Source organism: Salarias fasciatus, chromosome 12, assembly GCF_902148845.1.
Source record: "Salarias fasciatus chromosome 12, fSalaFa1.1, whole genome shotgun sequence".
In the NCBI taxonomy this organism is placed as follows: Eukaryota; Metazoa; Chordata; class Actinopteri; order Blenniiformes; family Blenniidae; genus Salarias; species Salarias fasciatus.
The window spans coordinates 11,481,279-11,507,310 of NC_043756.1; positions in this window are offsets into that span (position 1 = coordinate 11,481,279).

Sequence of the window (26,032 nt, forward strand, 5' to 3'; positions counted from 1 at the left end):
CTTCTCCTCATCCTCCTCCTCCTCTTCCTTGCTCTTCTTCTACCCCCTGTGCCTCCTTTTCTCTTTGTATGCCAAATCACAGCACCCCCTGTTTTGACCTAAAAAGAGACGCCTCTTACCATGCTCTACATGTGTGCCAAGCTCGGGCAACGCGGAGCAATTAGAGGAAATGTGAAGCATCTCTACATGTCAGCGTGCATCACACTCACTGTCACTCAAACCACATCCATGACTCCCCGTCTCCGAGAAACAAACAATGGAGCAATATTCCGGTTCAGGGCTGTCAAAACAGAAGGCCCGGCCGCTATTTCCCTCTCTCCCTCTCTGTCTTTTTCTTCTCTCTCGTGCTCTTTCCGCAGCTAATGGATACCCTGATGTGTCATAGAGCAGGGAAGTTATCTGTCCTTTCTTGATTTTCTGTAATGTAACGTTCGCTATAGTGCAGGTGCAGCAGGAGGATACACATAGCTCTTTTCACTTGCTCTCGATAGGAGGACCTCTGTCATTACTTAAGGAGCAATGCAGGGGAAGTCATGGTAAATGGCTTTAATGATCCCACCTCCAAATGGGTACATTACTGAGTTGACCTACGCCTAAGTTACATTCATGCTTTTCACCAAAAATGACATATCTTTACCTCTTATATCCCCCCCCCCCGCCCCTTCTCTCTTTTCTCACGCACGCCACCTCCATTTCTGCAGAGCTGCAAAACTACTCCAGACTCGGCAATTCAAACACAGACATTTAAGACCGGTGAAAAGGGAAAGAGTTAAGAAATGTAAAAGGATAAAATCACATATGCAGTTCTATCTAATAGTCACCATGAAAATCGCTTCAAACCCAATCTGAAAGGGTACTGTCATTGGACCATTTTGTGAGATCTTTTCAATAAAACGAATCAATGAATGAAATTCCTCTTGACTTGAAGAACATATTCAAATTCGAGCATGTGTCTGACTAACTTCGGCAGCACTGAAAGCCAAACAGGTCTGAAGTTTTCATGAATCTACTTGCTTTAAAAAGCAATCTTCATATTAGAAATGTTTATTTTTCTTCATCGGTGTTTGTTAAAAAAAAAAAATCACCTCTTCTTTTCTGGTTAAAAAAAATACTTGGCGAATCAGGATAAACCTCATTTCTGAAATTAAGTGCAATTTGTGTGAAACAAAAAGCAACGCTGTTGTTTGAAGCGACGTCAGAATGATGGTAATATTTTTAGCGGCGTAATAAAATACTTAATTTCACGAGTGTACATACGCGGTGTGTATCTGCAGGATTGATTCTATAATCATCTGAATTCAGCTTTGCCTACAGCTCATATAGCCTATGTAAATCTTTGCGAATGTGTGTTCACACGGTGATTTGCATAATGGCGCATGATTTTGACAGGCAGGACGAGAGAGAGGGACCCCTTGACATTTTTATAATGGCACTTTACAGGGTGGACGGGGTTGGGGGTAGGGTGCTAGAAGAGAGGCTGCACTAGTGGAACAAAGTATACGGACCTTTAGTGTATCCCACACTCGCAGACAGTAACCCTGCATTCAGCGCCGAGCAAATCACATTCAAGATGTTTATATTACAGCTCGCAAAAAAAAAAAAGAAATCAAATACACACAGTATTCCTTTTTTTTTTCCTCCTTCATTTCACCAAACCTAAATCATATGGCTGTTTTGCACAGACTGTTAACTACCCACAACATATCCAAAAAAAGCTGCATACAATCTTGCATATGCTGATTTATGGAGAAAAGTAGAGCATCTTTCATTAGTATATTGCCTCCATATTGGGTCAAAGCCTCTGAGGCATTCATGTTGATTGAATACCTCAGAAAATAATTCAAATTCTTTCAAAGATGACAATTTCACATTTGGGCGTCGTCGTAATTCTTTCACAGGCCATAACCTCACAGCGTTTAACCCAATTTTTCTTGGCTCCCACTGTGGAAATATTATTCTACATGTGTCGATAAAGAAATTGATATCAGACCTGTGCTTATATATTTTCCTCCTGGGATGCCTCAGTCGAATCCTTGTCAATCCCAATGAGATTGATAGAGTCCCAAATCACAGACTGGGGCATGTATGGCCGACACAGGGGTCTGTGGGAGAGGCCACCAACAAATTAAAAGGTCACGGGCTTTGATGGCTCTCCCTTTACCCCGACACACGCCCCCGTGTCTTGTCTGAGTGACACGTGCAACAATGCAGCTTTTTTTTTTTTCCTTTTTTTTTATCTCACTCAAACAGCTCAGACAATGCTGCTGTCTTGAACCATATGCTCTGCCTATGGCCGTCCACAAGTCCCTCCGTCTATCCGTCCGTGGGAACACGTTCTAGACAGAAAAGGCTGTCTGCAGTGAGGTCTTTAACACATCTGTGAGGATCATTTTTTGTCAGTATAGTCTGGGACATGACAGACACAAGAGTGTGATAAACAGCAGTCGGTGTGATGCGGCTGATAAATAAATCAAAAGTGAGTTTTTCCATAAAATGATTCTGGAAAGATTTGATGGATTAATTAATAAATAAATTAAATAGATTAGTAACACATCAATTTTTTTTTAAGATAAATGTGTATATTATATAAAAAATGTATTGTTTGATGGCTCAGTGTTTATTTTCGAACCAGTTTTTAAAAAAAATGTTATTATGAGGCAGTCAGGGATGTTGGAAGCAGGTGTGAGGGACACAAACCGGAGTACAGGCCACATCCAACAAATCAAATGTACACTTTCCTTTGACGCATCTGCTTATTTTCAAACCGGGACGCACATCCGTCTCCATGTTTCAAATCCTGATCTCTCCCTGACATGCATACACACTCTCTCACGTACACAGACACCTCATTAAAATGCATAAAACCCTCCCTCACACAGACACACACACACACACACACACACACACACACACACTCGCATGCACCCGCACCCCTGACACATGCATTAATTAGCACACTGGTAACAAGCTAGCCTCTCCATTCACACCCTGAGCCTCTTTCATTAGCATGACAGTGGCTAGCAGCAACCAGGGGCCCATCGGCCGCGAGGTTCTCTCTTCAGGGCCCCTGATTAAAGGCAGGAACCCCTAGGACGCAAAGCTCCTCATTCCTTTCATCGCCGCGCCCATGCAGAGTCTCTTGGATGATCCCCGGACCGCAAACTGTCAAGTGTACCTGTTTCTATGGTCTCGGCCCCTTCTCCACCTCGTTCTCCGTGCTCCGCCTTTACCCCATCCTTCCTCATCTCACTCAGACCCACTACAGCGCACTTTCTTCCATCTAATTCTAATTGTCACCTCACCTCCGCTCTACCCAGACCCTTATAGACTTTTTTTTTTTTTTTTTTTTGCCAGTATAGTTTCTAATATATGCATGCGGGAGCACGTGGAGGAGGCCTTTCCTGGTGCCGTCTCCTCTGCGCACATCGATGCAGATCACACGACTGTACTATTTCAGGATTTCAGGCTGGCCCTTAGATTCACAATGGCAGCCCCAGGTGACCCGGAGAAGAGTGCTCAATCTGAGAAGGATGGTCCTTATTTCTCACTCCTATAGAAAGGCCCTTTCCCCTTCTCAGCGGTGAGAGATCTGGACAGCCTCACACCTGACATACAGGACGGCTATCATCTCCAGGCCTTGCCCATCAGGGTCTCCCCCCATCCAGCCTGGATTTCAAGGCAAAACGTCTCATTAGCCGTGGTCCTTGAAAGAAGGGCACTCAATTTCAAATTCAGTTACACATTCCCTTTGAATGGAACTGGAAGGCAAAGAGGAAGAGAGAGAGAGAGAGAGAGAGGGAGAGGGAGAGAGAGAGAGGATGGAGAGAAAGAAGGCATGGGAGACAGTCTCCGTCGAAGGCTGAGGCCTTGGACCCAGAGGGAGGGAGAGCAGAGAGGGGAATAAGGTCTGCTGAGGCAGCCATAATTTCACGCCATCATTACCTCTATGTGCTGGAGATTTATGCTAATGCAAGTTTCAGGGAAGGAGCGCTGGACAAAACGGGTGTGGAGGGTCAAAAGGAGCTGTGTAGTTGCATGACAGTATCTGGTTTTCAATTTGTCCAGTTTGTATTGTAGATCCTTTTAATTCAGTTTCACAGTTCATTAAAGGCGTTTTCATCGTTGCTCTTCTTTGGCGTGTTTCATGTACGATTACGGAGAGGAAAATTCCGAGGGTTTCAGGGGCGCCCGTCTCGTCACGCCGATGACACCGCATGTCTTGAAAGTCAGTCAAAACTCCGTCATGCCTTCACACAAGTCCAGGCGGAGGTGAAAATCAGATCTGGCTCTGCGTTCTCCCCCCGCGGAGCCGAGAGCTCAGGTGGATCTCTCGCTAAGCTCCGCTGAGCTGAACAGTGCAAGATTTGTGACGTGGACGCCGTAAAGCTTCGGGATGGTTCAGGAACGCTGGTTGAGGAGCATTCTGGTGTACCAACCACAAGCACCGCTGTCACTCACTAATGATGGCTGTATGGCAGAAGCTCCGTACAGCAGGGGGTGAAGCGGCTCTCTCCTAACGAGGAACTGTCACAGACAGACAGGTCAGGGGTGTGAGGGCCGAGCAGATATCGTCACATCGCACATCACACACCGATGGAGAAAATGTCTCTGTCTGCCCCTTCAGCCGGAGCGGAACTAATAATTGGGATTAGTTGGTGTTATTAAAACTAGACAGGGGTGCCGGCACCCTGCTGGGCTTCCTAGTTAATGACCAACACCCAACAACATGCTACTCGCTGCAGTTGCAGCGCAATAATGCGGCGATCGACCGGCACTGACCTTCCAGTGATTTTTCATTCTGACCTATTGATCACGATGACTATTGATCTACTTTTCTGCTGTGTTCTGTCGCAGAGCGAGACATCAGAGATGAGATCGGTTGCACCATGGTGAGATGCGGGGTGATGGATGGACAGCTATCAGGACGACCACCTGTCATTCCTCCAGATTTCTGTAAAAATCCATTCGGAGCTCTTGATAAACCCGGCAGGAGGGACTCTGATAATAATAAAGCAGTCCAGAGGATAATGACACAGATAGAAAAGAAACAAGTTAGCACAGGTTTACTCATGGCTGCAGAAACTCATTTCTTTTTGTAGTATTGGATAAGCTCATCAAGAGTATGGAGAAGGTATTTCTGCTGTCGAATTAGTCCAAGTGAAAGAAAAAGTACATGCACTGTAGCATCGAATCCAGAGAATTTTTGCAGGATTCACAGATTGTGGTATAAATTAAAGGTGTCATTGGTTTCTTCTTTAATATTTAATCTACCAAATGAAAAACTTAAGAAAAAAAGTAGGTGTCTTGTGTATTTCTAAGCTTCGTCTTGCTGTTGTTGGTTAATGATTTCTCTTTGAGACGAAGCAGCATATGACTTAACTTTCCATAATCAGCTTTAATATAAAGTTAGACATCTCAGTTACATTGTTCTCTTCAACACTTGGTCCTGTACTGCAGTTTTTATTCATGAGAATCCTGAACAACGTCAGCACTGTCACATCCAGAACTATCCTTAGTGTGGAATCAAAGACATTATAAGTTGAGTCCTGCACTTCTGCTTGAAATGCCTCCATGATTGACATCTAAAACAGATGACGGACGGCTTTATATGCTCCACAACTGAATCTCTGCTGCTGTCTGAAAAATTCAGGACTGAAACAAACAAACGAAGAAAAAAATTCAGGGTTCAAACAGTTTCTTACATGCTCATATAGCCATACCTTGGGCTTGTGCTGCTATTTTTAACTTGCAAAATTTGGAGACCAGTGCTTAATGCACTCACTGAACCAACCAACTGCTTTTTTGAATTAATTTTCCAAATAATTTTGATTTCTTATGAAGCGGGGCCTGACTGGATGTCTGCGTGACAGCCGGCTCCTCTCTGAGTATGTTTTACTCACTATACTTCCTCATCTTTGACAACCGACTGCCAATCAAGATAAGGTTATACATTAAGTAGATGATTTGATTTTCAGTCAAGGGAGCGCTCTTCACCACTAGACACTGAGACAAATTTCTCAAAGTGTGCACACTTTAATATAATGGCTGTCAAAAGTCAATTCCTCTCTCCTTAAGCCATCTCTCATCGCTGCAGATTGAACCACAACCGCACAGCTGCGGAGTGCAGGAGGAGTCACGCACAGACGGCGAGCGCTATAGGAGGAAGCGGTGCTGGTGCCGTGCCAGCCAGGCGCTGTGTGTTCGTTGGCGGTACGGGAGGGTGAGCAGCGCTCCTGCCCTACGGCACACTGCAGGGGCTAAAACGTTCCTCCACATCTATGCAGGCAGCTAAGAGACTGGAGGCATACATGGGATTACATCCTGTGCTATTGCCCTAGGCAGTCACCAGGAGAGGCCCTCTCACACACACACACACACACACACACACACACACACACACTCACACACGCTCAAACTACACACACAAATACATGCAGCAGAGCAGCACTGTGGAGAAACCATAGGAAGGCTCACCAACACACACAAATCACATTGTTTTATTTATTTTATTCGGTATTTGTTTTTTTTTTTCTCTTAAACTCACACATACATAACAAAAAGCCTCCTTATTCTGAATTCTTTTGGTCATTAATGGAAAAAAATTGACGTGAGGCTCTTTTCCTGAGGCAGTCAGCAGGTTTCTTAATAAAAGAAAATCTCAGAGGAAGCGACGACTATTTGAGTTTTATAGAGGTTTATTTTTATCTGAGGAACACTTGATGCCAAGTTCAAACAGTTACTTAAATATTGTGAAATCTATCAAGTGTCAAATTAGGAATAGTTACTGTATCTGCAATAAAAAAAGGGGGAAAAAAAAAAATCGGTGCCTCCTTTTTGTGTTGCAGTGCCCAAGGTGACATCTCGCTCATTCACCACACACTACACACACACACACACACACACACACCCAGCAGGATTTCTGTCGTGAACAGATGAAAGTCTCTCGTCTGCACTCTTCTTGGCATTGTGCAGGAGGACCCAGGGGTGTTCTCGACACTCTGGTACATATACAACACTCCCCAGACAAACACACACTCACACCCGCGCAGGCACACAGTAATATGTGCTACATACTGGAGGAAAACTCACTCACAAAGTACTGAAAGGTCATTTTGGGGCATGAAATGTGCTCCTCTCGGCAGTTCAGGCTGGAGAGAAGAACGGATCGCTACAGATGTAATCATTAGATGGAAACGCTGCGCCCGGCAGACAAAAAGATTAAAATCTCCTGTAAAGTTAGGAATTTTTTGGCTGTGATTTCAGGTACAGTTCAATACTGCCCGCCTTTGAAATGAATCCTCATTCTAGTTTTGGTTAGTTTATGCTTCACCTTACACCTATTGATGTGTTCTCATCCCGGCTCAAAGAGAGATATAAAAAGAAATGTCAGAATCATTTCTCTTACTCTCTCAACCCTTGTGCCCATTAACAGTTAGTGCTCGGAGTAATTGTGATTTGAACGTAACCCCAAATCTGTTTAATGAGAGCAATGATCCATGGAGGGAGCACAGGTAAAGTGCTTTTAACGAGAGGGTCCTTATTTTACCAGCCGGAGAGGAGCAGAGAGGAACCGAGCCGCTATTTCACATTCAGCTTCAAAGCAGCGCTTCAAATTGTGCCGACGAGACTTCATTTCCTCTTATCTGAGAGTGTATAGGTCCTCCAGAGTGAGAGTGCACCGAGCGAAAATGTGAGGGGATGGTGGGTGAAGATGTATAGAGCGCACGGCGCCACGGAGAGACGGGGAAGACTCAAATTAGCTAAATATGAGAAATGGAGGAAGTTGTTAGACATTACGGCTGCATGCGCAGGAGTGTGGGCTCCACAGTTACGTCCTCCTCCAGACACATCTTGAAAGATACTTTATAGTGAGGGAAAGTCCATGATTCTCATTTCACTGGGTTCTGCTTGCACTAGTAAACTGTAAATCATCGCCGCCTCGACTCACTGCTCCGTTCTGAGCATTTCCAGGCCTCTTGACACCCCAATAAACATGTTTTTTATGTTTATGTATACAAAACATGCCAGTTAAGCGGGTTATTATTGAGTTAAAGGGCACCAAGAGTGGAGCAGGCGTTTGTATGATGCCCATGACTCCAGTGAGGCTCTAAAATTTCATTATATCAAATATCTGCATTCAAGAAAGCTCGTATTTATATGATTCTTATAGCTACACACACATACACACACACACACACACTCTATTATTTTCTTCTGCTCATGTCATACAGCATATAACCACTGTGTAAACATATTAGGATTAAAATCTCCTTTGAAGTCTTTTGGCCGAGCAAACACTGAAATTTGCCAAAATCTTCATCTAAGCTGAGCCTCTTCACTGCCAGCTTTTTTTCTTCTAACCTTTTCTGTTTTCGTTTGAATTGTAAGTCTGACAAATCTGCCTACTTTGATGTAGCGTTATGTTGGAGACAAGCTAAACGCTTAAAATAAAGTCTGCCGGGCGGTTTTAGTGGCTTTAAAGCCACACAGGAGGAGATTAGTTGGAGGTGCTTTGGATTTATGGTTACTTTACCAGGTGAGTGCAGTGATGTTCCCCAGTGAAAAGCCAGTTTAAGTGTAAAAATAAAACAAGAAACAGCACGGCTTGCAATTTTACAGCGTGATTCAATATTGAAAAGTTTAAATAGAAATCTAATCTAATTTTCTGGTTAGTTGTTACAAAACAATAACATTATTGCAAAAAAAATAAATTGAGATTCATTCAAATTCATTGAAAAAAGGGAAAGAAAGAATAAACAAAATGACAGTACTTTGAATAATTTCTCCTTGGGTTCCATAAACTCTATATTCTATTCTATTCTATTTGTAAAATCTTCTGGTCATACATGTAGAGCCTGTGTGGATGATACATCAGCCTGCACGGGGAGAGCATTGCCTTTCTTTTGAATTCAAAGCTTCAGACCACATCACAGAGCGACCAAGCCGCAGCCAACAGCTGTGCCCTCGTCCACAAAATGCGGGAAAAAGCTTTTAACAGAATAAAGAGCCGAGCCAGAGTGAACCAACGTGGCGGAAAACCTTGACCGACATTACAAGACCCGGACTGCGCCGGCTTATTTCTCCCACATGCGTTAGCGATATCATTTTCAAAAGAAAGAAAAACGCGCCGGTTTCTGAAATGTGATACCTCACCTGTGGGTTTCTAATTGATTGATAATATGTCTCACTGCCTTTATCGTGTTTGGACGGCTTTAGCTTTGCCAACTGAAGGTGACCACGTTATTCAGAATTATAATACGAAGGAGAAAATTTATAGATATTCATAAACGCCATGATCCTTGAATCAAAATGTTTTGTAAAAAAAAAACCAAACAAACATAAAATTCTTACTTTTAATCAATTTAGCAAGTTTACTTCAATGATTCAATCTTTATAACTGCCCCCCCCCCCCCTCCAAAAAAAAAAATCTAAAAACTTTTTTGGTAAATTATTAAAATGAACTCCATAATGTTTGCATTGAAACCTCTGGGTGACACATGGACACATACGCTCTTCAGCTGAATTATTTTTTGAGTGATTTAACTTCATCAGCAGACTAAACATTAAAAAAACAAATATTAAACTGTTGTATCCAAAGTGGAACCATTCTGTTACCTTTCAGATCATACTTGGCACCTATAGTCTCACGCTGAGAAGAAAATTATGCTTTATAATGTATTTCATGAAGAATTTCTCATTAAATGTTCTTATTCACAGCTGCTCAGCAGAAAAAAACATCATTAAAGCCATGCTGTTCAAACTTGTACTTAGAAAGAGGAAGTCATCATGGTGGTCCCTACATACTGGCCTGTAACTGCAAAAAGCTACAGTATAAAAGGAATAATTACAATGTACAAATTATGCTTTTTTATAGAACAAAAAGCATTTCAACCTTTAAAAAAATGTCTGCCCGATATGTAATCATTTAATGCAAATCAAACAATCATGTCATCATAAACTTACAATAGCTTTTACTGTCAAAGCCTCAAACATGCATCCAACAACAATGTCATTTAATGCCTATAGCTCTGCGTTGACAATAGGTCTGATTTGCTATGATTCTGCATAAAGTGTGCTAAATTACATGTGCACACAAAATGAGAGCGCTTTCAGTTTGTGTGTGTTTTGCAGGTGATCAATTAAGAATGCCACCATGATTGACATTATGCACAAACAGATTCAGATGAGAGTTTTATATGCATTAGGCGGCTTAAATGAGAACGACCTGCTGGAAACTGCCTCTCGTCACCACACACTGATTGAATGGGGCGCTAAGACCAGAAAAGCCTGGGAAAATGAGGTTGGAGAAAGCTACCAAACAAATCAGAGCATCACAGAAAATTGAAGGTTCACCAGAGAAAATCTTTTAAATGTAAAACAAAAGTTGTGGCGAGCCAGTTGAGGAAATGCCTCCCGTCGCAAACGTCTCTGCTGAAGGGTGAGGCGTGCTTGCACTCCTTCATCTCGTTGATATTACACTGTAATATCAAAGCAAATGCTCTAAATGGAAGTTTTAAAACTGTGAAACGTAATAATTTCAGACTTGTTTTACCTCAGGTTTGTCCGAATAGGATCACCTGTTGCGACTTTTAGGTCAGTTTTGGCACCATGTGTGCCATTTGACTTTCTCAGGTACAGAAATGTAAAACTAATCTTATTACTCTGGTATATCACTGTGGTTATTCATCCCATCAAAAAAAACAACCGTTTCTGACTCGTTGTGAAAATTCACTCAGTTATCTGTATAATTTCTCAAAAGATCATACAACAGAAACTAGGTTTGACTCCAACTGGAGCAACTCTACTTCAAACAATGGGGAAAACAAAACAAAACAAAAAAAAAACAACGTAAAAGAACTTTTCACATCAGCCACTGGTTCCTTCTCTTAATGGACCAAATGAGCTGTTCAGCTGGACATTGGGTAAACATTAGCCTCGCTCTCTGTAGAAAATTGAGCTTTTGTTTCCGCCAGCCATTATTTTTCCTCTTTCGCAAAATGAAAATAATTCAAGAAAAGACAGCAAAAACACGCACCGCACAGTAGGTGAGGTGTGTCTTTTGCTGCTGTGTGTGTACGTGCATACTGAAAACTCATGCGTAAAACAGTGAAACTCAACGGAGGTATTTGGCAACCAACTGGTCGATTTTGATGATTGACACTTCTATCGATCAAACTTGACCATCCAGAAGGAAGTAAATCTGAAAAAAGCCTGCTGTGAGAAGACTGCTCACTCAGTTCTACAGACCGGTGGAATTGTGTTTTGTTTTGGTGGAAATGCTTGATGGAGGCTTTCGGCTGAGTTTCTGCCCATCATTTTGGTACGCTACATGTTGGGGTTCATGCTTCACCTACAGATATCGTCTCCACCACAGACATTCCAAATCCAAAACTCTACGATTTTATATTTGACGCTGAGAGTTTCGGTGTCAAAGTTCCAGAAGTAACATCTCTGTTTTACTTGGATAATATTCATATATTACACTTATTTAGACGTGTTTTGTAGAGTTTTATGATGAGATAGCTTTATCACTGTGTTATGTTATATCCCTATGTGTGTGTGTGTGTGTGTGTGTGTGTGTGTGTGTGTGTGTGTGTGTGTGTGTGCATAGTAACATTCTTCAATTACTGAGTGATAGAAATCCAACTGGGGAACTACAGCCAACTGGAATGCCCTCCCCCCGTACAACAAAGCGTCTCGGACTGGAGAAATACAGCAGGAAACCTTTGAGGTTGGATTGAATGAATGAAAAAAGAGAAAATGTCACCAATTCCATCTTCGAAGATTTCAGATAGAGAGTCTGACAATGAAAGTACATCAAAGGAAAATGCAGACCCCACAGTCTTCAAAAGGCAGCGTGAGCATACAGGGTTATTAAATAGATGAATATTGACAGGGTTTTTCCCTATTTGAGGTGAACGGCACCTCAGCTATCTCCACAGATCCAACAGGACCGCAGAGATGGCAAGCACTGCCGGGTGCTCTCCACCTCCCTGCCATTCACAGCGGCATTAATTGACAGGCAAAACCCTACAACGGCTCGTCCCCCCCCCCCCCCCCCCCCCCCACCCTACCTCCCCAACTCTCACCTCCTCGCCGCTAACATTGCCCACTGGACCGAGCTGTTGCTGAGCCAATCAGGGGAGGTTTTGTTTGCTGAACTCCGATACGTCCTTCAGCACTTTGGCCCCATTCATCTCACCAAACAATCCCCCTAAGAATTTAACTGGTGGGCAAACACACAGCACATGGGTAATGAAGGGGGCACCTTGGCTGTCTGTGTGAATATTTACCCTGTCATCAAAGGAGGGGCATGCATATAAATCTATGCCTGCACTCCCAAGTTCAGGTTCAGGCTCTGGGAGTGCAGGAGGCGAGGCGAGCGAGACAGGCAAGTGAATAGTCCTCAGATCTAAACAGCCTATGGAGTGTGATGGAGCTCTAAACGTATGGCATATGATAGAAAATTAGCTGGGTTTGTAACTCTGCAGGCACGCAGAGGTTGTTCAAAATGTCAGCTCCATGAATAAATACATCTGAAAATAAAATGGCACCCTCCCACGCAGCGGGGCTATTCGACAGGAGATGTGTAGAAATGCTGTAGCGCCTCCAAAACATCGAGGCCTTTCTTTTTTTCCTTTCTTTTCTTTCTTTATGTGTCTGCTTTCTACACATAAATTGAAACAAAGTTCGGTTTTGGGGCTTTTTTGCTTTGAAAAAAATAAAGTGACCTTTTCCACAAAATTCTATCCAGTTGTTTAACGCTGAATAAACCATGTCTATTCCATTGCTCAACACCTGATAAACTCAATTCGTACAGGGCCAGGAAACAATTCTGCTAAAGAGAGAAGCAAGAAAATAGCTGCAATCAGCCACTAGATTGCAATGTTTTGTCTGTGGTTTGGAAGAGTGGAGAGATTCTATCAGGCGACTTCTCACGGCTGATATGCTGCCGGTAATACATTCGGTTCAGGTAAACTTACAATGGGATGAATGAACATTTTATTGAAACTTTTATATATAGCACTCAAGAATTGGCACGGTCTGCTGGAGGCAAGTAAACTGTTCAGTTTTTCCCTCCATGTGTAAAAATTCCAATCCCACTCCATTCCTCCACTCTATCAGCCTTGAGGGGTCTGTTGGCTCGTCATTACTTTTTTTGTTTGGGTGACAAAGTACACAAATTAAAATGAGTTAATGGATATAAAACTGTGATTGATGGCCAGATATGAAACAAGCCTTTTGAATAAAAGTGAACAGATAAAGGTTTATGGATTTATTTACATTTATACTACTGGGCAGGGATGACCTAAAAAAAAAAGTGTAAAAATGTCACGAGGACTCAGTGGACGTGTGATGTATAAAAACAAAATGGCTGCCATTTATCACAACACATGCACGCCGTACCAAAAGGAAAGAAATTGAACTTGTTCTCTCTGAGCTATATCCGCCTCAGACTGCCTCCCTCTCTGGATGCGCTGTCGCTTTGCTCTCCGCAGGAAACAGTCGTCGCAGCAGCGCGTGTGTAAATGTGTGTGTGTGTGTGTGTGTGTGTTGCGATGGAGCGAAGGAGGTCTTTCTCTGCCATCATCTCTCAAAGCTAAGACGCTCACACCCCTCTCATATCAACAAAGCCCTCGTCAGACATTACTGTACATGTCATTTCTACAGAGGAAGCGCACTCCTGAAAACCTGTCAGAGACCCCGACGATACCAGCAGCCTAACATTAAAAAAGGATGACCTTATTATTAGCAGGAGTGTGGGTTATATTTTTCCTGGCATGTAGGCAGAGGAAAAAGGTGATAATGGCAGCATGATATGTTTTATTTATTCATTTTGCTGATGTCTAGTTAGTATTCAATAGCTCGGTTGTGTTAGCTTCAGGTGACATCCAAAGACTACAAGAGGCAGAAATGTAAATGCACTTGTGCTTAGTGTGGAAATGCGTCAGGAAGGAGGAAATGGTGTGTAAATACTCACAATAAACACATGGCATTTCGGCTAAATAAACATGCCATACATGTGGAGGAATTTGAATCAGAAGTCTTTCTTCAAAAGAAGATTTGGGCAATGTGACATTTAAGGTATAAGTTTCAGTTTTATTATGTGAATAACAAACACAACTTTGATCAGTTCAGGCAAATTCATTTGAATCCAGGCTCACATCGAGCTGCCTTTGATCTCAGTTGGGCCAAACATAAAAACCCCCTCAACAGCAATTCCAAAATCTACATTTTATGAGGAAAAATTTGTATGTTTAAAATGTTTCCATAAAAAAATACTTTTACATATTGGAAAATACTTCAAAGTTCAAATTAGGAATAAAAGTTAAAACAATGGAAAAAAAGAAAGAAGAAGAAATAAATGCCAATAAAGTTTTTTCAATTACACTTCACAAGGTCATTTCATGGACATGACTAGACCGCCCGGCGACCTGGTTCAGGTCCATGGGCCGTATGTTTGACACCCATGAGCTACAGAATTAAAATGTTACCCTCATAAAACTTGCCCCCCATGTATGTAATCACTGATTTTAAAGTGCATCAAATAAAAGGCTCTTCAGTAAAGAAAATGTATTATAAGAATTTTTATTTTCAGATTTTATTTTACGCAACATGGAAAAAAAAACATCTATATGATTGGTACTCATTAATATTCACTTTAACCTCTACAAAGTCATCAGTGTTATATTATGTTATTTGATCACTCATTGATGTGTGTGTGTGTGTGTGTGTGTGTGTGTGTGTGTGTGTGTGTGTGTGTGTGTGCCCTCAACAAAATACAGTGAAGGATGTGTGAATTTTTAAGTTTAAGATTTCATTAATAACTAATTATCGGGAAATTGGGAATCTGCCAGTAAATTGATTTTGTCACCACACACACACACACACACACACACACACACACACACACACACACACACAGGTGCGCGCACACACACATGCACAAACAAAGCCCTTTGTACCGTTTTCCACACCAGTACTCCTCTAGGGGCCAATACTGTGCTCCAAAGCCCTTTAGAGGGGCAGCAAGCCGGAAAATGACCCCATGCTGTCCCCGCTCGCCTCGGCCCCGCCTGGTTACGCCCGTTTCCCAGGGACCCGCTGAGGGTCCAATGCCCCTAGGCCTCCCTCTCACGCCACACTACCTCCCAGGGCCAAACGTTAACGGGGGCTCCTGGCGGCGGACAATGGCTGCCGGGAAACGTGGGAAAGAAATGTCACAAGGCTCTCTGACAACCGAGGTTCGACCCCCTGACCTCGAGGGCTGGTCCCACTGGGCCTCTTTATGTAAACACAGGGTGTCCAAACAAAAGCAGACCCTGTGATAATCAGATTCATAACCCATGTGAGAAAATGTATAGAAGGTGTGGAGGACTAAGGTCTGGACGGGCAGAAGCTTATTCACCAGAGTGACGAAATTATTATGCATGATGGATTTTTTTTTTTTTTTTTTTTTTGCACATTATACGCAGCAACTGCACACTTCAGTCAACCTTTGTTATCATTCAAATGATTGTTATTTACCAGTAGAACTTTAAAAAAAACACTCTGGTCAATAATGTAGCCACTAACAGGTCAAGCAGGAAGGAGTGACAGCAGGCCGCTGCCTGAACCCTCCATCCCCTTGTAAACAGTCCTGGTCATTTAACCTCCAACCTTCTGACAGTGTCTTCTCAATTTGCCCACCCCCCCCCCCGCGTGCGAGAAGCAGGTCAAATGACGGTGTGGTCAAGCCGCACCCGCCGTGGGGATTTGAGGGGAGGGGCGGCGGGCCGGCGCGACGGGTGGACACAAGCGAGGTGGCCACCGAGCGAGGGCAGGGGGGCAATTTGTCGTCGAGTGGGGGTTAACAAGGAGATGATTGCTACTAAGTAAAGTTTGACTTGACCCCGGACTCTTGGGCGATGACCAGTTCCTCCATCAGTCAAGAGTGATAGCTGAGTCGGTGCCCGTCCACAATTTTCGTGGCGCCATTTTATTAGTCACTGCAAACTATCTGGTCGATTGATATTAAATACCAGCATAGTTTAAAAAAAAAAAAAGTCTCCTGGCAATTAGCACAGTCTTAAAGTGTGTAGCGCCAAAGAAAAAAAACAACAACTTTTAAATCAGCACCGCTTAACACTGTGGTAAACTTTTCACGAGCCACATAATTATCGTGACGGGCAGTGAGCCAGCTGGTCATCCTATTTACAAACAATGGCCCTAATCTATTTGCTCAAGGCCCTTGAGAAGGCTCCGCTAATGGCATCACGGCCACTAGAGCACATGTGCGGGTCAGAGCGACGTGGTCACTCGAGGTCAGGGGTCACAAACCAAGCATCATGACCTCATTCCCAGGAGACTCCTGCTGATGGACTCCCTGCGCCAGTTAGTGAACATCATTAAGGCTGGACAAGTGAGGGATTAATGACCCTGAACACAATGTCAACCTTGCCGTCGGAATTACGACCAAAAGCAGCGAGACTTTGACAACAAGCAACGGAGGAGCAAACAATCAGCAGGTTGCGGCCGTGAAGGCATTTGTATCTGTTAATGACGTCTGTGCAGCAACAACACCACAGCAGAGGCGTGTATGCGTCCATAGGAGCTGCCAGTGACCTTCACATTGTGACATGTTACAGTGATGGAGAATACATTAGGATTTTAAAGCCAAGAAAGAATCAGAAGCTCCAGCTCCACACCTGCCAATATAAAACGCCACGATAAGAAGCGTTTGGAGGAGGGAAATATGCATGGCAAGTCATTAACAGTGCAGAACTGTGAGTGGCAAATGATAATTAACTCTCTCGATGGGGTCTTTAGAGGGACAGTCTTTAAGGATTGCATTTTCCACCGCTGATCTCAAGGTTAACTATTCAACATGGAAATAAGGGGCCAAGGGTGCAGCATTTTCTGACCATAAGCTACATTCAGGATTAGCATGTTAATATGCGCTTTGAATCCACACGAACAGTTCTTTGCATGACGGCATTTTGCATTAGCACCATCTTCGTATATTTTTTTTATACCCACCCAGCAGCATCACAGCTCTCCTGTTGATCTGCTTTGCCTCGTTCTTAACCTCCATATCATCTCCACCATCTTCACCACCACATACAAACCCCAAATGTAGAGAACGTGAGCGAGAATGGATGAGATGCTGCACTGTCCCACGTCTCCTTATAACCCCCATGATCATAAATCTGCCAGCACGGCCTGTGATCGTTTATGAGCACTTTACATGAAGATCACTCTCACAAACAACGCCCTTCAGCTAGTCATGAGAGCCCAGCATCAAAGCTGAAGATCAATGTCGGGTTATGTGTTTCATGACAAGGTCTCTCTGAATGCACATGATAGTCATGGATTTTTTCATAAGTAACAATGAAGGAAGTTTGATTGGTTATGATGGCTGAGATATTATGGTTTGGAGAATAAATAAGCTTGAGATAATACTTATTGTCTGGGGAGAAAGTGCTAAAAACCAATCGTCATAAAGCTTCTGAAAGCCACAGGCCAGCTGAAATGAACACTGGGACGTGTTGTCAGCCCTTGGCTGAGGTCAAAGGTTAAATAGCTGAGGTCAGAAAGCCTCGAACCACTGTCAGGGGACCACTCAGATCAATGAAAGGCTGTAGAACATGTGGATGGATTAGAGGAAGACAAGTGTCAGATGGGGTGATCTGTCTTTGATCACAACTTGAGAAAATAACTGCAACTTATGGTCAAATGTTTATTGAAAAAAATGAGAAAAAAAGAAGTTTTCAAATTTTCAATTTATATCATGTTATCATGATTTTTTTTTAACTTTGAAAATATTGCTTATCATAACTCAAGCTGGTGAAGTAAAACTGGACAAAGATCAAGTTACTTTTTGTGCAACATCAAACCTGTTACTGCACAGGCTTGATGTTAATCTTTCACCAAAGTTGTTGATTTACTTTATTTCGACCAGACGCTGCTACTTAAATCCACTCAACTTGTTCTTGAGTTTGTTGCTGTTTGGTTGTGATAACTTGCCATCTAAATACGTTTCACTTTGTGTAACAGACATATAATTTTTTGATAACACCATTTTGGTTGGTTGTTCATTAGTGTCCAGTGTGTTCTCATCTGAAGCGTGGCAACAGCTCTTGTTTGCAGTTACTTGTAGCACCGCGGGAATGAATGAGGTTGACTGAAAAATGTGAAATTATACATGAAAAATTTGCAGATTTGTTCAATGTTAAATGAAATCCTTTTTTTTTTTTGTGTGTAAACTTCTTCTGGTTTCTGATTTCATTTGATCAAAGAACATATTCAAAGCGGTTTTAAGAAGCTACTTCATCTGAGCAGACTACTGAATCAAATACTGTTTATCTCTGGCATACTTGCTCCATTTCTTCTGTCTCCTTCAAACTTTGACTCCTTGGCCTTCGCCTGCCGCTGTGACCAGACTGCACTCTGGCTGTGCCCAGGCAGGTACGGGCTTAGATGAGCACCCTACTCTCTTGGCCCGGGCCACAGATTAAAACAAGTCTCCCATTTGCCGACTTTCATCTACGGCCAACTGTCTAGCCAAGCATACCCTATGCCTCCTCTCCCCTGCCTTCTCTTATCCTCTTCCTCCTCCTGCCTCTGCTTTCTCTCTCATGCAGGGGACCAAGAGTGGCATGCAGGGACAAACCTGAGACCTTACAACAAAAAAAAAAAAAGAGAAGAAGAAAAACAGGAGGGGAAGGACATTGAGGGGTGGGGATGGTGAGTGAAGAAAGGAGGCGAGGAGAAAAAGAGAAATGCACATTGTACTTTTCAAATGGATGGGAAATGATTCGCTAGGATTTGCTGACAATTATACGGTGGGGTTTAATCAATTCGGACCATTCACAGCGTGGAGAGGGCTGATCCCCCAGTACAAAGGAACAGTCCGTGGGAGGGCGGTACCTAAGAAAGCACCGGCCTGGTGTAAGTAACATGAGGCAACACTCCCCTCCCCACACATTGCACCGCAGCATATGGCTCCTCTCTGAACTTATTAGCTGGCGGATTAAGGCCAATCGCAGAGACCCAAGGGCCTGTGGCTGGCTCTGTCACACCCTCCCTCCCCCCTCTTCACCCCCAGGAATGAGGCTGAGTGACAAGGGGCATTGTGCTAGGCACCTAGATCGCCACACCTCTCACTTACCCTGTCATACAGTGCAGCTTGATGAGGTTATTTGGCAGAGAGAACAGGATCTAACCATTAATCTTCAAGCCAAAGAACACACTGTACGCAGGCTCAGAAATTACGGCCGCCTGTTATATCTTAACAGCTCCTTTCAAATATGTCTACATCATAATATTTCATAAGATAATTTTACCCTTTTCCCTTGACCACTGTGGTAATACTACCTGCAAATTAGCAAGCTGCTCGGCTACGGAGTGGATTAAAAGCACCTGAATGTGAACACACAGATTAGGCCTGTAGATATGAAGTCTAATTAGCATCTCATTGCAACTCGACATGCAAGCTCAACATGAGTGCAGACATGCTGAGAGAAAAGGCTCCATTGGCCAGGGGTTGATTATAGGTCCATTATGCACAAAGTACTTAGTGATGGGCTGAGAGTAGGAATTAAGAGCTTGATGGCCACTGTGAGGGGACCTGGGCTAAAGTACAGGGGTGTTAGCAGTCAACAGGGTCTTGGGTCTCCAGGAGGCCAAAGCTGGGGGAGGCTATACAGTAGTCTCTGGCCTTCCTGAGTATTCATAGAGAGAGATTTGACAAGAGAAGAGCCCCCTATTTAAGCCCTCATTTGATCTGGAAAGCGGCAGGTGATCCTCTGCCTCTTTTTGTGTCAGACCACAGGGGTTTGACGACCCCTTGTGACCTGTCTTACCTGGCGCCCCTCAAGACACCTCATTTAGTGGGGAAGAGAGAGGCTAATTCAGCCTTGGGTATCCACCCATCGCAGAGCTCCACCTGGACACAGGGTTGCAGGGTCAGCTCTACACTGAGACAGCAGGGATGCTGGAGGCCTGCTTTACTAATCCCCTCACATACTGGGAGGTGTTGGAGGACCCAAAGGTCAGAGATGGAGCAGAGAAGAAATCTTCCCGGTTCATTTAGACAGGATTAGAGGGCCAACAGGGGTGGGTCTTCAGGAGCAAGGCCTCACACTTGGAGTTCATGAAGGCATTTCTGGGAAGAGCGGAAAGCCCGGGTTCGGCTCGCCGTCCTCCGAAGACCACCTGTGACCTTTGACTTCGCAGAGACATCCACAACTTATGCTGGCAAGTGTGACAGCGGTGAGTTTAATGGAGTTCATACACCATGGAAAACCTCTTCTCCCGTTTACGGTTCTCTCTCCAAGAAAGTGCTTGTTTGTTTGTTTGCCTTCAAGAAGGAGTTCTCGTTAGGCGGGAGCCAAGCACTTGATCTTTAATGAAAGAGGAAATCCTGCTTTTCCCTGCAGGATGGTTCTCTATACCTTATCTTGAACCTCCTGCCGTCTCAAACACCATCCCTCTGATGACTTTCATGTGTGTCTTGTCATTTCGGGGTGAACGACTGCAACTCAGAGAGACTGTGTCTTTGTCTTTGAGAACCAATAATTAATGTTTTTTTTTTTTTTCAAGGCCGGGAGAGGGGAGAGGAACGAGAAGTGTTGGGTTGGTTTCAATACTACACCTCACCTTTTTCCCACACAAAGTAACAATGACGCTACAGAGAAAGTGTCTGTAAGAGAAGCATGCAGGCTGCTGGTTCTTCAAAGATCTAAATGGGCATCCTAATAGTCAAATCTTTTTCTCCCAGATCTACAGATACACCCACCTCGGCCCCAATCAACGCTTCTGCACTTTGGATCTCACCATTTCTGACACTCTGTCACCTCTGAGAACACCCCTGAAGCCTGGCCTCACTCATCAAAAGCATTTCTCACAATAAAGTTAGTCACAGTGCTGGCGAGAAGAGGGGAAAAAAATACAGAAATGAATATATCCAGTGCTAAATAAATACAGTAATCGAGATGAACGCAGACGTTGAGTGGGCCCAAAAATCTGAATCACCGAAGAGAGAACGCTTACACATAATTGCATTTGGATTACATTTTATTTCTTTCCTTTACTGAATGACAATAAAAATCAGAGCACACATTAGACCGAGCCTATGATCGCTTCAATAAACGCTTGTAATACTCAAGCACATTTAGCAGAGGCCATTAGATAACCATAGTGATAAAACCTAGAAAAGCGTCAATGCAAGGCCAACTGTTAGCATTTCAGATTAGCTCTGTGCTGAACCTTGGGGTTCATTTGGCTGCATTTGCCTCCATTATCAAGTGAATAAGCAGATCGAGCTGGCAGGGATCCATTTCTCGCCACACGCTGCAGCTCTCCATCTCCGCCCCGAGCTCAAATCGCGTTAGCCAGTCAAATCAGGTTAGCTCCTCTTTAGCATCAAACGCACTTTTAATTCAAGGCATCACTTCATCAACGCCAGACGTGTCGGCATGCCAGAGACTGAGTTGTCAGCGCTGCTGCACTGATCCACGTCCACCAGGGTCAGACAGACCAGGGTACTGAGCCGCCGCTCCGCATGGTGTGTGCCTGTTTGTGTGTGTGTGTGTGTGTGTGGCGGGGGGGACGAAGAGATATTTTAGGGTTGGATGAGAAGAGTAACTGACAATCTGGCAGTCCTTCACAATGACATGTGTGCTTGATGGTACACACAGCCCGTAGCCGGCCTCCGTGACCCGGCGCTGTCACCGAGGGTTGAGTGTGTGACAACGTGCTGCCGTTTGTGCGGCTGAGGACTACGGTTTGTTCAGGGTGGGTTGGTGGGGGCAAGGACAAGGGTGGGGGTTTGAGCCGGGGACAGGGGTTGTGTCGAGACTGCCAGTCTTTGTGGTTATTGTAGGGCACGGAAACACACACTCTGAAGTGTTTTCCCACCATTTTATCCCACGTTGATTATCATATTTATCACTAGCAGACACATGAAGTGGAATAATGCAAAATGTTTTTTTTATATATTTAAATAAGAGTATGTATAAACTAATATAATGTGGATTTCTTCTTCTTCTTCTTTTTTCTTGCACACTGGGTAGGTTTTTGCGATTTTATTCAAACATGACTCATTGTGTGCACTTTGTAATTCTTGTGGTCATTCATTTGTGACCCACTACAATTTCACATGAAAAGCAGACTTCTAAGCAGAGAGAAACTGTATGTCCTATCTATAATAAATCACCAGGGTGAATGCAGAGCAGCGGCAGAACACAGAGGCAGAATTACATAGCCTTTGAGTCTGCAGCTCGGTGTAGACATTGTTAGGAGTCCAACAACAAACCAGGCGGGATTTACCAACAGACCCCTGCTCTTATCCCACTTGCTGCCTGCCAGGTACAGTTAATGTCCATTTCTGTGTGCAAGAAAGGTTCTGAAGAGCAAAGAGATGTACAAGGTGCAAATGCAAGAGAGATAGACTCAGTTATAAGATGAGTTTTTTTTTCTCCCGTGTGCCTGAGGCCACACTTGCCCCACGTAAGACCAAATAAGACTCCTTGACCATGAGGAATATAAAATCACAGGGCTCAGGCTGAGCTGCAAAGGCTTTAACTTCCAAGAAGAAAAGCAAAAACTTCTATCGCTGCATTTGAAAATACACGGCACCATGTGAATTTTCCCCAAATCCTTACATGTTACTGCACTCTAATGGCAAAGCCGTCATTTGAAATTCACTAAGTCTTACAAATGTCTCTTTTGTGCAATATTTCCTCGATTCTCCATCCCGACAGACTGCGCACTACACACGGGGCAATTATGCTCTTGAAAATAACTGATGTTTCAAGTCGCTCTGACTCATATGCATGCCAGGAGGCGGAGTCAGGTAGTCTGATTGTGCGAGGCTAATAACGGTGGAGTAGGAGGAAGAGGTGCACAGAGAAGTTAAAAAGGCTATAAGGCTTACAGTGGGTGTAGGCGGACGTCTGGGTCTAAACGGCTGTGTGTGTGTGCGTGTGTGTGAACACGGTGTAAGTGTAGGCAGCATGTAGTACACTAACCCTACTCTGATAAATGTGTGGGATGTAAGAATCGCTGTGGAGCCCCTGAGCCAATCTGCCCAGGACTCTCACAGTAGCCTGAGGGCCTCCTCAGTGCTTTCCTCTACCTGTCTGTCTCTATTTTCCGCTCACTTGCTATTCAAAAACCCCAGAAATCTCTGAATAATAAGACATTTCTTTTAGTTTTAAGCGTGAACATATTTATACTGACATTCACCATCCCGAAATAGTTTTCTTTTAATGTCAACACTCTTTACAATATGAACAAATAAACCTAATCCTTTACTTTTTTACTAGAATGCAAATAATTTCCTTAATTTAAATATGAAAGATCTGTAAAAAGCAAACACACACACACACACAAGAAAACAATTAGCCAAACGTGCTTCTTAAAAAAAAAACATCCTTACACCACTGAGATTATTACTTTGCCGTGGAGTCCATCATTAAAAGAAGCCCATTATTAAATGAAATGCACAGTGTCCTTCTCTGCTCAAAGTGTGAATTAGCTGCTTCGTTACAGCACAAAGAAAAGCCTCTCTGGAAATCGCTCCGCGGCAACACTGTAATAACTCACATGCATCCACAAATAGGGATTACAACAAAGGAAATCTGTGAAATATAGATGACACAAACACTTTGTAAATGTAATTTTTTTGCATTTGAACTGATGAGTGGTGCGATATAGAGATCTGGAATCAAATAAAGATTGCGTGAGAGGCAGAGGGGAGTGATGGCGAATGAGTGTGTGATGGAGCCGAGCAGCAGAGAGAATAAGGCGGTTTTGATCAGGAGTTTCTCTGGGATAATTGTCAGGATCTGCTGTTTGGAAGATGACTGACAAAAGGAAAAATATGACAGTGGAATTTGTTGAGGAAACATGAAAATGTGTCAAACATCCGTCAAACAAAGAAATGCAATATTTATGGACTCTTGAAGACTCTCTCTCTTTCTCTCTCCCTCTCTCTCTCCCTGCGTGTCTTCCCTGCAAATCATTTCCCATGTCGTCATGCGTCTCACTAATGTTCCTTCATAAAAGGATTAACATGCAAAAAAAAAAGCCTGTTTACATAACAATGACGAGTGTGACTGTTTAAAAATCTACAGTTTAAAGCCCCGTGATGAAGAAGATGATGATGAAGATAAGCGTGAGAAGCTTTTAACAGAGCTTAGACATACTGTAGATGAGAGGGAAATTTATTCTTGCGACGCCTGGAACTGCAAATACAGTTAAAAACCCATTCGATCTCAGCTATCCAGGTCATATTATGCATTTTAGCACGAATAAATAAATAAATTGGCATTTCTATAACTTTTAGTAGAAAAAAACATCCGATAAGAATTTTGATTTAATGTCTTCATATCTGTTGATTTTATACAGATTATATATTAGACGTTTGTATATTTTGTACACACACAAACACACACATATACAGAGTTATTTCTAAATGAAATACAGACTCTGAAAGGGAAAAAAGAAGAAAAAAAGCAAAAGTTTTCTTTTCTTTTTTTCCCCCCCCACAGAAAGCCTTGTTGATTAGTCAGAGCTATCTGTCTGAAGAACTCCTGGTATGGTTATACAACCTCTCCTCCCTCAGCCGTCTCTCTCTCTCTCTCTCTCTTTCTCTCTCTACACACACACACACACACACACACACATACACACACACCTACTAAGAAAACAAAACCCCACTAATCATTTGAAGCCCGTGCTTTGTAGGTGGGGCCCGGTCATTATCAGGCCTCAGCAGTGCCAGTTTTTGTTGGTTTTAGCTTTGCATCCTCAATCAATCGCTAACAGGAAGAGCTTTAATCAGGGTTGTAATGCTGCAGTACAAGAGGTGGGCCGGCCCATTGTCCGGGTCTGAAAGGCCGATCGGAGGGGAGTCCTCACGCGTTTCTTTACATTCACCTGCTGGGCCTTATTGGGTCTCTTTCTGAAAGAAAGGGACACGGGAAATGAATAAAGGACACGGCCAAAGTGTGGGTCTGCTCGACCAGCCTATGGGTTAATCAAGGAGCTACTTGTCATCTCCACAGAGTCTCACAGTTCTGCTGGTTAAGCTCTCCCTTTCTCTTTCCCATGCCAATTCAGACACTCCGAGGAGCCGGGCTGGGACGAACAACAGCGGGCCACAACCGAACCATGAGCTAATGATATGCTCCTCTGAAATGAATGTATGAAGCAGAGCGGGGAGGGAGGTGGTGCTGCGAGAGAAGAAGAAAAAAAAAAAAAATCTGAACAGAAAGGAGAAAAGCTTCATGAATTGACGGAGAAACACAATTTTGAGAGGGAGAATATATGAGAAAAAGAATGAAATGTAATCTAAAATAGATTCCAAAATATTGAATGGTGGGAAAATGTGTTTTTCTGCAAGTTATTCTGTTAAAAAACAAACATGCAGAGGAGGCCTGCCCAGACCGCAGTCAACAATCTGCGAATCATCCTCACATCTAATCCTCCTCACTTTGTAGAATATGTTTTAGAGGCAGAGCAGGACCGATATTTCTGCGTATCTGCAGGTTTCTGTTTTATTTGGATTTCTCTTTGCGTTGAGGCACTTTGGTGAATACGGCTCACGCCTCATCACATTTAAAGGGGAGGGAAGAAATAAGACCGACTCCCTCAGCACAATTCATGAGGGAGTTCAAACCCCGGATTTTCACTAAAACGGAGAATTAAGAGCAGAATCTCATCAAAAATCATTATTTGTAAAGGTGGAGGGGGACACGTTTGTTCAGTTTCAAACCCATTAAATGATGCTCTCACCCCATCTAGTGATAAAAAGGAGTAATCGGTGTCATCTACATCTGTGTGTGTGTGTGTGTGTGTGTGTGTGTGTGTGTGTGTGTCTGAGAATGATCTCTTAAAAAATTATATTAAATAACATATGTTACTGTATAATTCGAGATGTGATGGAGAAAGGATGTGTGTGTGTGTGTGTGTGTGTGTGTGTGTGTGTGTGTGTGTGTGTGTGTGTGTGTGTATGTGTGTGTATGTGAAGGAGTTGCTTTCAGAG